The sequence below is a fragment of the Sorex fumeus genome, unplaced genomic scaffold (genome assembly GCF_029834395.1).
Source record: "Sorex fumeus unplaced genomic scaffold, SorFum_2.1 ptg000006l, whole genome shotgun sequence".
Lineage (NCBI taxonomy): Eukaryota > Metazoa > Chordata > Mammalia > Eulipotyphla > Soricidae > Sorex > Sorex fumeus.
Genome location: NW_026606063.1, coordinates 68897995 through 68905592, shown reverse-complemented (window position 1 = coordinate 68905592; position 7598 = coordinate 68897995). Strand labels below are relative to the sequence as shown.

General features: G+C 44.4%; 1 non-coding gene across 1 annotated transcript; it reads right to left on the bottom strand.

Annotated features, from left to right (window-relative positions):
- Positions 1 to 5651: 5651 nt before the first annotated feature.
- LOC130038734 (U6 spliceosomal RNA) lies at positions 5652 to 5759 on the bottom strand. Its single transcript, XR_008794780.1, has one exon. It is a non-coding gene; the product is annotated as a U6 spliceosomal RNA (small nuclear RNA).
- Positions 5760 to 7598: the final 1839 nt, after the last annotated feature.

Here is a 7598-nt window from a genome sequence, read left to right as displayed (position 1 = left end):
GTGAGTGAGCACATCCGTATGCAGTAGTGCATGAGAAGCAGAGCCTGGGGTGTCTCACAGAGACAATCAGCAGGGACCTTAAAGTACAAAGTTTGGATACTCTGATTCTTGCCTCTGATGCCCTGTACAGCTCAAATACTCTAAACTTATTTTCCTTTTCAAGATGCACCTATGCTATGATTGGGTGTATATTTTGTATGCCCAGTTATTACAATCTAAGATCTAAACTGCCCAAAACAGTAACAATAACGGGTCTTATTCCTCTGACCCTGAAAGAGCCCCCAATACGCTGTTGGGCTATGCTAGCATGTGACAGGGATGAATGGAGATGTTACTGGTGCCCGCTAGAGCAAATCAATGAACGACAGGATGACAAGTGATACAAGTGAAGACCTAAACTATTTTACCTAGGAGACTATTCCAACCTCAGGGTTTTGCTATGAAGAAAATTTCCCACCAGATTATTTTGGAACAAAAAGTGATTCATATCCTTAATAACTTGGTCAAATAGCTAAGGACAATGACAAACAGGTGACCAGGAGTTCATAAGGGCTCTCAGTCACACATAGGCACTTACCAGGTGCTATGATCTCAGAAGATGTCATGGGTGTTGTTTTGGAAAAGGCAGAAGGGTTCCAGAGATGAGGAAGAGCCTTTAAGGATAATGGCATACACGGGGGTGGGTTGGCAGAGAGCAGAGGGTTCCTGCGTCCTCTCCAGAGTGGCTAATTCAGTCTCGTTCCTCCTTCCAGGATAACCCAGACCTGCTCTGAGAACCACAGTGGATGCACCACTGAGGAGCCTCCTGACCTTGAGCTCTAGACCAGACCGTTTGTTTGTTCCTATGACTCTATGAAAAAGCCTTGGAATAATTCAACCATTCTGAACCAAAATGCATTCTTGGTGTGTTAGGATTCAAACCCAGAGCTTCATACATGGGAAACACGTTTTCTATTTCTGAGTTCCATGCCTGACCATAGAGTGATTTTCAGTTTTTACATTCAGTGATGGTTTATCATATCTATCTACTAATTGTCAAAGTGAAATTAAGTCATGATGTCAGTTGGAGATGTTGGGACCATGGGAGCCCCCAGAAACATTTATAGCAGTCAGCTTGTACTGCACTTGTGCTCGCACTGCAGAGAACATGATCATTTGTGTAAAACCAGTCTCTGAGAGCTACTTTCATACATTTACCCTCACACCCATAAGACCTGCTGCCCCTGTTGACCACTGGACACTACGACACTAATTCAGTTATTGTCCCAGCAATTCTAATATCCAGGCTCTGCCTTGTCAGTTCTGGGGTCTGTCTCCCATCTAGTGACTGTTTTCTGATACAGCAGCTGGAATAATTTCAGGTGCTTGTGCCAGTGATGCTGCTCGAGACTTTTGATAAGTGTTTGAAATTGACATTACAATCAATATTATCACTTCAGTCAGTAAGAACAAAAACGACTCTCCTTCTAAATAAATTTCTCAACTCGTTGGGAAGTAAAGATAACAAGGGGACCAGGAATTTATGATCGTTGTGTCACCAAGGGGTAAGCGCTACTTTCTTTCATCTTCAAAAGATATGGATGTAATTTCAGAAAGATTTTCAGGAAGGAGGAGGAAATGACAAATGACCATGGGAAAAATACCAGAAGGATGTCACCACAGTGAAGAGACCTTAGGGATGGGGAAACAGGCCCCTACACCTTCCCTGGGCCATCTCCACTTTCCTGATGTTTCTCTCTCACACAGTCTGACACACACACAGAACACACAAGGAGGCCAGTAGGCCTCCCAAACTCCCCTTCCTGATCCCATTCTTTCTCTTCTCCCAGCTCCCCTTATCTGGGATGCACAACATCAGCAGACCCAGAAACTGAGCAGGGAACCTCATTTTGAGAGTTGATCTGAGGAGACATGATAGCTGAAAGCAAGACAGAGCTGACTCTTATGTGAGACTGTTCGATATAGACCCCTCCCCAAGGACAGCATGCAAATGCACAGATGGGTGCATCGGTGTGAAAAGACTTCAAGGAAGGAGTAGCTTCTCTTGAGCAAAGTGACGAATGTGTCTTCTAGTCTATGAAAAATAGTGGAAACATTAACTTAGCCTGGATGGTAGTGGTTAAGATGGAATATTTCTCAGTCTAACAAGGGTGACACAGATGTGTGTCGATGTTTCTTTTGTTCTGTTTTATGATTTGGGGGCTAAACCCAGCAGTGCTTCAGGGGTTACTCTTCTTTTTTAAAAATGTAGGAGTACTGCTATTTATTCAGCCACTGATTAGCTGATTGAATTGGGCATGAATTCCACCTTACTTTTTTTCCCATAATTTTATTTATTTTTTTCTTCATATATTTATTTATTGAATCACTGTAGGAAAAGTTACTAAGCTTTCAGGTTTAAGTCTCGGTCATACAATGATCAAACACCTCTCGCCTCACTAGTACTCATTTTTCACCACCAAGAACCCCAGTATACACCCCCCTCCCACCCCTCCCAAAGCCTGTGAGGCAGATGATTTCTACTTAACTCTTCTCTACATTGATTACATTCATTACTTCGACAAAAGATGCACCATTATTGTTTAGAATCCCTCCCCAACAGTCAGAATTGCTGAAAATGCATTGTGAAATACTTTGTTTTCTATAGCTGGTTATGAGAAACATATAATGTCATATAATGATTTTGGATTTCTGCAAAGAGCCAGATAATTACGAGATTGGTTTCTGTGCATCTGGTGTTATGACTGTGCCGGAGAGCCACTCTTGGGGGGAAATTGTGACCTTGGTAGGGTGTGAAGGACGATCTGTTATTGCCCCCCTTCCCATGAGACTGCAGTTGCCCTGTCACTGCCAGCTCATACCTGGCTTTCCAATAAGCTCTGAGGTGGCAGCCACCTTTCTGCCGGGGGGTGGGGGGGGTGCGGGGGGGGAGGGGGTCAGGTGGGGGGGTTAAGGCGGAAGGGAGAAACACCCTTTCCCTCCCAGGGAGGCCTGACACTGTAGTTTAATGCATGGTCCATTCACTTTTCTGCCGCAGCTGCCGGATTCTGGACTAAGTCCTTTTGCCTCTGGAGCCATGGCCATGTCGGAGAGCCGCTTGTGGGGGGCCACTCGTGACCTCAGTAGGGCGTGAAGGATGACCCGGTACTGTCTCCCTTCCCATGAGACTGCAGTTGCCTCAGGGGTTACTCTTGACTCCACTCAGGAACTACTCCTAGCATCCTAGCAGTATTTGGGGGACCGTATCGGATGCTGCCTGGAAGCATAAACTCTGCACTATCACTCTGATCCCCTCACTGTTTCTCTCACAATTAGTATATTTATGATTTATCAGGTGCTATGTGTCTAGGCCAACCTCAGGCAAGCAATTGACAGAAAAATCTGTGTGCCACATAACTTTCTTTTTCTTTGAGTCACATCGGCAATGCTTAGGGCTCACTCCAGGCTCTGCCTTCAGGAATCACTACTGGTGATGTTCAGGGCACCATATGGGATGCCAGGACTTGATTCCAGTTTGTTTATGTGCAAAGTAAATGTCCTACCCACTGTGATATGGCTCCGGTCCCAAGTCTCATCATTTATAATGGACATGGGAGAGTCAAATTTCTCTTTTTCTGTTGTAATCAGGTTAATAGTTTCACATTATTATAATCAAGAATTTGGAATTGCCTTTCCCTGGAGCCTAATGAAATTAATTCATGGTGACATGTAAGTTAAAGGAGTTTGACACAAAACAAAATAAATCCTCCTTTTACTGAAGTTGCATTTATACTCTCAAACTATATCCTAAAGTGTCAATTAAGATCATTCAAGTTGAACTACATTTAGGTAAAGGTAAAGGTAAAGGCCCTCCCGTTGATCGTCGATTTGCTCGAGCGGGTCCAGTAACATCTCCATTGGAAACTTTGTTGTTACTGTGTTTGGCATATCGAATACTCTCAGTAGCTTGCCGGGTTCTCCGAGAGGGGTGGAGGAATCGAACTCGGGTCGGCCATGTTGGCCGCTAGTAAGGCAAACGCCCTACCGCTGTGCTATTGCTCCTGTATTTAAAGAAAGAGAAGGATTATACATGCATCATTAAGGCTCAAATTCAGTTATAGCAATATAACTCAGTGAAGCAAATTGTCTCTCTAGAGGTCAGAGCAGGGGGTGCTTTTTGACATAGCAGACCCTGGGATGTGAATCCTAGGGTCTACTAGGGATTCAACCCAGATTCTCCAAGGGGGTTCCACAGGCAGAGCAGATTATTGAACTTAAAATTTTAGGGTCTAAATCTTACAAACTTTCAACCCTTTCTTGGTTCAACAGTGTTTGGATGATATTTTGATGTTTTCTTTAACTGTTTAAGACGATAGCAGACTATAACAGATAACTTAATTAGTACATGGACACTATTGTCCTAACAGGTGACTACCCCTATTTTTTAGGAAAACCCCCAAATTTCATTTCTGACTCTTTGGCTTGTGCCTTTGCTTAGGCCTATTTGCTTGTGGGGCTGGTTTGGGGAGGTGCCCTGCTAGGCTGCCTGGTGTTCTGAAGTTCTGCTGCCCTGACTGTTATTCCCCACTCCCAAATAGTGAAGAAAATTCAACCCCCCGCCGCCCCCAGCTGTGTGACTTGAGCCTTGTGCCTTTGGTTTGGACCTTGGGTAAGGAAGGACTCTGTGTCTGGAAGTTTTATTTTTGGTTTGCAGAACTCAGGGGTGGCACTCAGGGGCATTCAATGACTTATTTTTTCTCTCTTTTCCTTCTTCCCTTCCCTTCCCTTCCCTTCCCTTCCCTTCCCTTCCCTTCCCTTCCCTTCCCTTCCCTTCCCTTCCCTTCCCCTTATTTTCCCTTCCCCTCCCCTCACCTGATCTCCATTTTCTCTATATTTCCTTCTTTCCTTCTTTCTTTCTTTCTTTCTTTCTTTCTTTCTTTCTTTCTTTCTTTCATTTTTGGTCCAAACCTAATATTCTCCTGGCTCTGTGCTCAGTGATTACTCCTAACAGGCCAGGGTACTATAGAAACACGCCACATGCAAGAGACCTGCCTTACCGTCTGTAGGATCTCTCAGAACCATGCATTGCAAAATGGATTGTAGAGAACATATTTTTTTTTATTAGTGAGACACCATGAGTTACAGTTGTGACTTACAAATTTTTGCTTTGTTTTCAATTATACAATGATCAAACACCCATCCCTCCACCCGTGCCCATTTCCCACCACCACGGATCCCAGTATCTCTCCCATTCCCATTCCCACTCATCCCACCCTGCCTCTGTGGCAGGGCATTCCCCTCTGTTCTCTCTCTACTTTTGGGTGTTGTGGTTTGAAAAAAAGGCATTGAGTGGCAATCATGTTTGGCCTATTGTCTACTTTCCGCATACTTCTCCCATCCTGGGAGGATCCTCCAAACACCCTTTATTTGGTGCTCCTTTCTCTATCTGAGCTGTCTATACCTCTAGCATGTGCGGCTGTCCTCCAAGCCATGGAGCAAAATTCCTGGTACTAATCTCGGCCATTCTTGGGTGTTAGTCTCCTATTTTGTTACTTTATGTTCCCAAGATGAATGCAATCTTTCTATATCTATCCCTCTCTTTCTGGCTCATTTTGCTTAACATGATACTTTCCACGTAGCACCACTTGTATGTAAATTTCATGACTTCATCAAAAAATATGGAACGCTTCACGAATTTGCGTGTCATCTGTGCGCAGGGGCCATGCTAATTTTCTCTGTATCATTCCAATTTTTAGTATATGTGCTGCCGAAGCGAGCATGAGAGAACATAATTTTGTACATAAATAACTGCTAATATTAATCGCTATTTGAAATCTCTCTTGAGATCTCTTTTCCTTTGCATAAATCTTGATATTGGAACCCAGGTTCCTGGCGGATATGTTGTCTGAACCCTTGTGCTGCTTTTGCCCACATAGCCGAGCACATGTGTTGCCTGCATCTCCCCTCTTGAGATGTGTACTTTTATGCTTTCATGTCTAATGCTGGGATGTGTCTAGGGGTTCTCTCTCTGTCTCCATTCTTGGAGAAGCCCACATTCTCTCTTGAGTGCATTGACTTTCTCTCGCTCCCCCCCCCAAAAAAAAACCCTCCAAATAAAATCTAATTACTTCAAATAATTGTTCTCCCTTCCGAAATCCGACACGTCATTTTGTCAATAAAGAAACGACGTCATTTTGTCAATAAAGAAACGAACAGCACTTGGCCCAGACAAGGTCAGACCTGAACACCTGGAGAACCTGCCGTCAGTACTCATCAATATGCTGGCTCAGTTCTTCACACGTTACCTGTCTGAATGCAAGTTTCTGTACCAATGGAAAATCAGCAAGACTGTACTACTGTACAAGAAGGGAGACATTCACGACATTGGCAACTATTGCCCCATCTGCCTGTTGTCTGTCATCTACAAGTTGTTCACTCGAGTCATCCTGAATAGGATTGGCAGAACATTAGATGAAAGACAACCATGCGAGCAAGCCGGGTTTTTGCAAAGGATACAGCACCATCGACCATATCCACATGATAACCAAGCTCATTGAGGTTTCCCAGGAGTTCAAGATGCTGCTATCTCTAACGTTCATTGATTTAAAGAAGGCCTTTGATTCTGTTGAGATGGAAGCGGTCATTGAAGCCCTAGCCAATCAGGGCATTCAAACTCAATACATCAGGATCCTCTGTGAGCTGTATTATGGATTCACTACCAGGATCTCACCATTCTACAAAGAAGTAATCATTGATATCAAGAGAGGGGTTCGGCAGGGTGATACCATTTCACCAAAACTCTTCAGTGCCATCCTCGAGAATATCATGCGATGACTGGAATGGGAAGGAATGGGAGTGCAGACAGATGGTCGGCAACTACACCACCCCCGCTTCGCTGATGACATTGTTTTAATAACACCAAGCATTAGCCAAGCAGCACAAATGCTGGCCGACTTCGACCGTGAGTGTGGAAAGGTCGGACTACAGCTGAATCTTACGAAGACAATGTTTATGAGAAACAGCCTCGTCCCTGATGCTCCATTCGCTCTGAAAGGAACGACCATCTTTGAATGCAACAGTTATGTGTACCTAGGTTGAGAAGTCAATATGACAAACGACCTGGCACCCGAGCTGTGCAGGAGGAAGAGCGGCTTGGAACACTTTCAAGAGCATCGAAAAAATAGCTAAGAGGACGAAGAACCTCCGGCTCTGGGCACATCTCTTTGATTCCACTGTTCTTCCCGCAGTAACATACGCCTCAGAGACCTGAGCCCTAAGCAAACAGGATGAGAACGTTATTCGGATCTCCCAAAGAGGAATTGAAAGAGCTATGCTTGGAGTATAACGTTTCACTCAAATGAGAGAAAGAATCCGGAGTTTCGACCTTCGTCGATGATCAAGAATCAGGGACGCTGTCTCATTTGCCAACGCGTGAAAAATCAGATGGGCTGGCCACGTAATGAGATTTAGAGACAACCACTGGACTAGAACCTTTACCGACTGGATTCCACGGGATGTCGAAAGACCGCGTGGCCGCCCACCTACTAGATGGTCAGACTTCTTCATCAAGATCATGAACGATCGGTTTGAGGCTCTTTGTGTTCCTAGAACGAACAGAT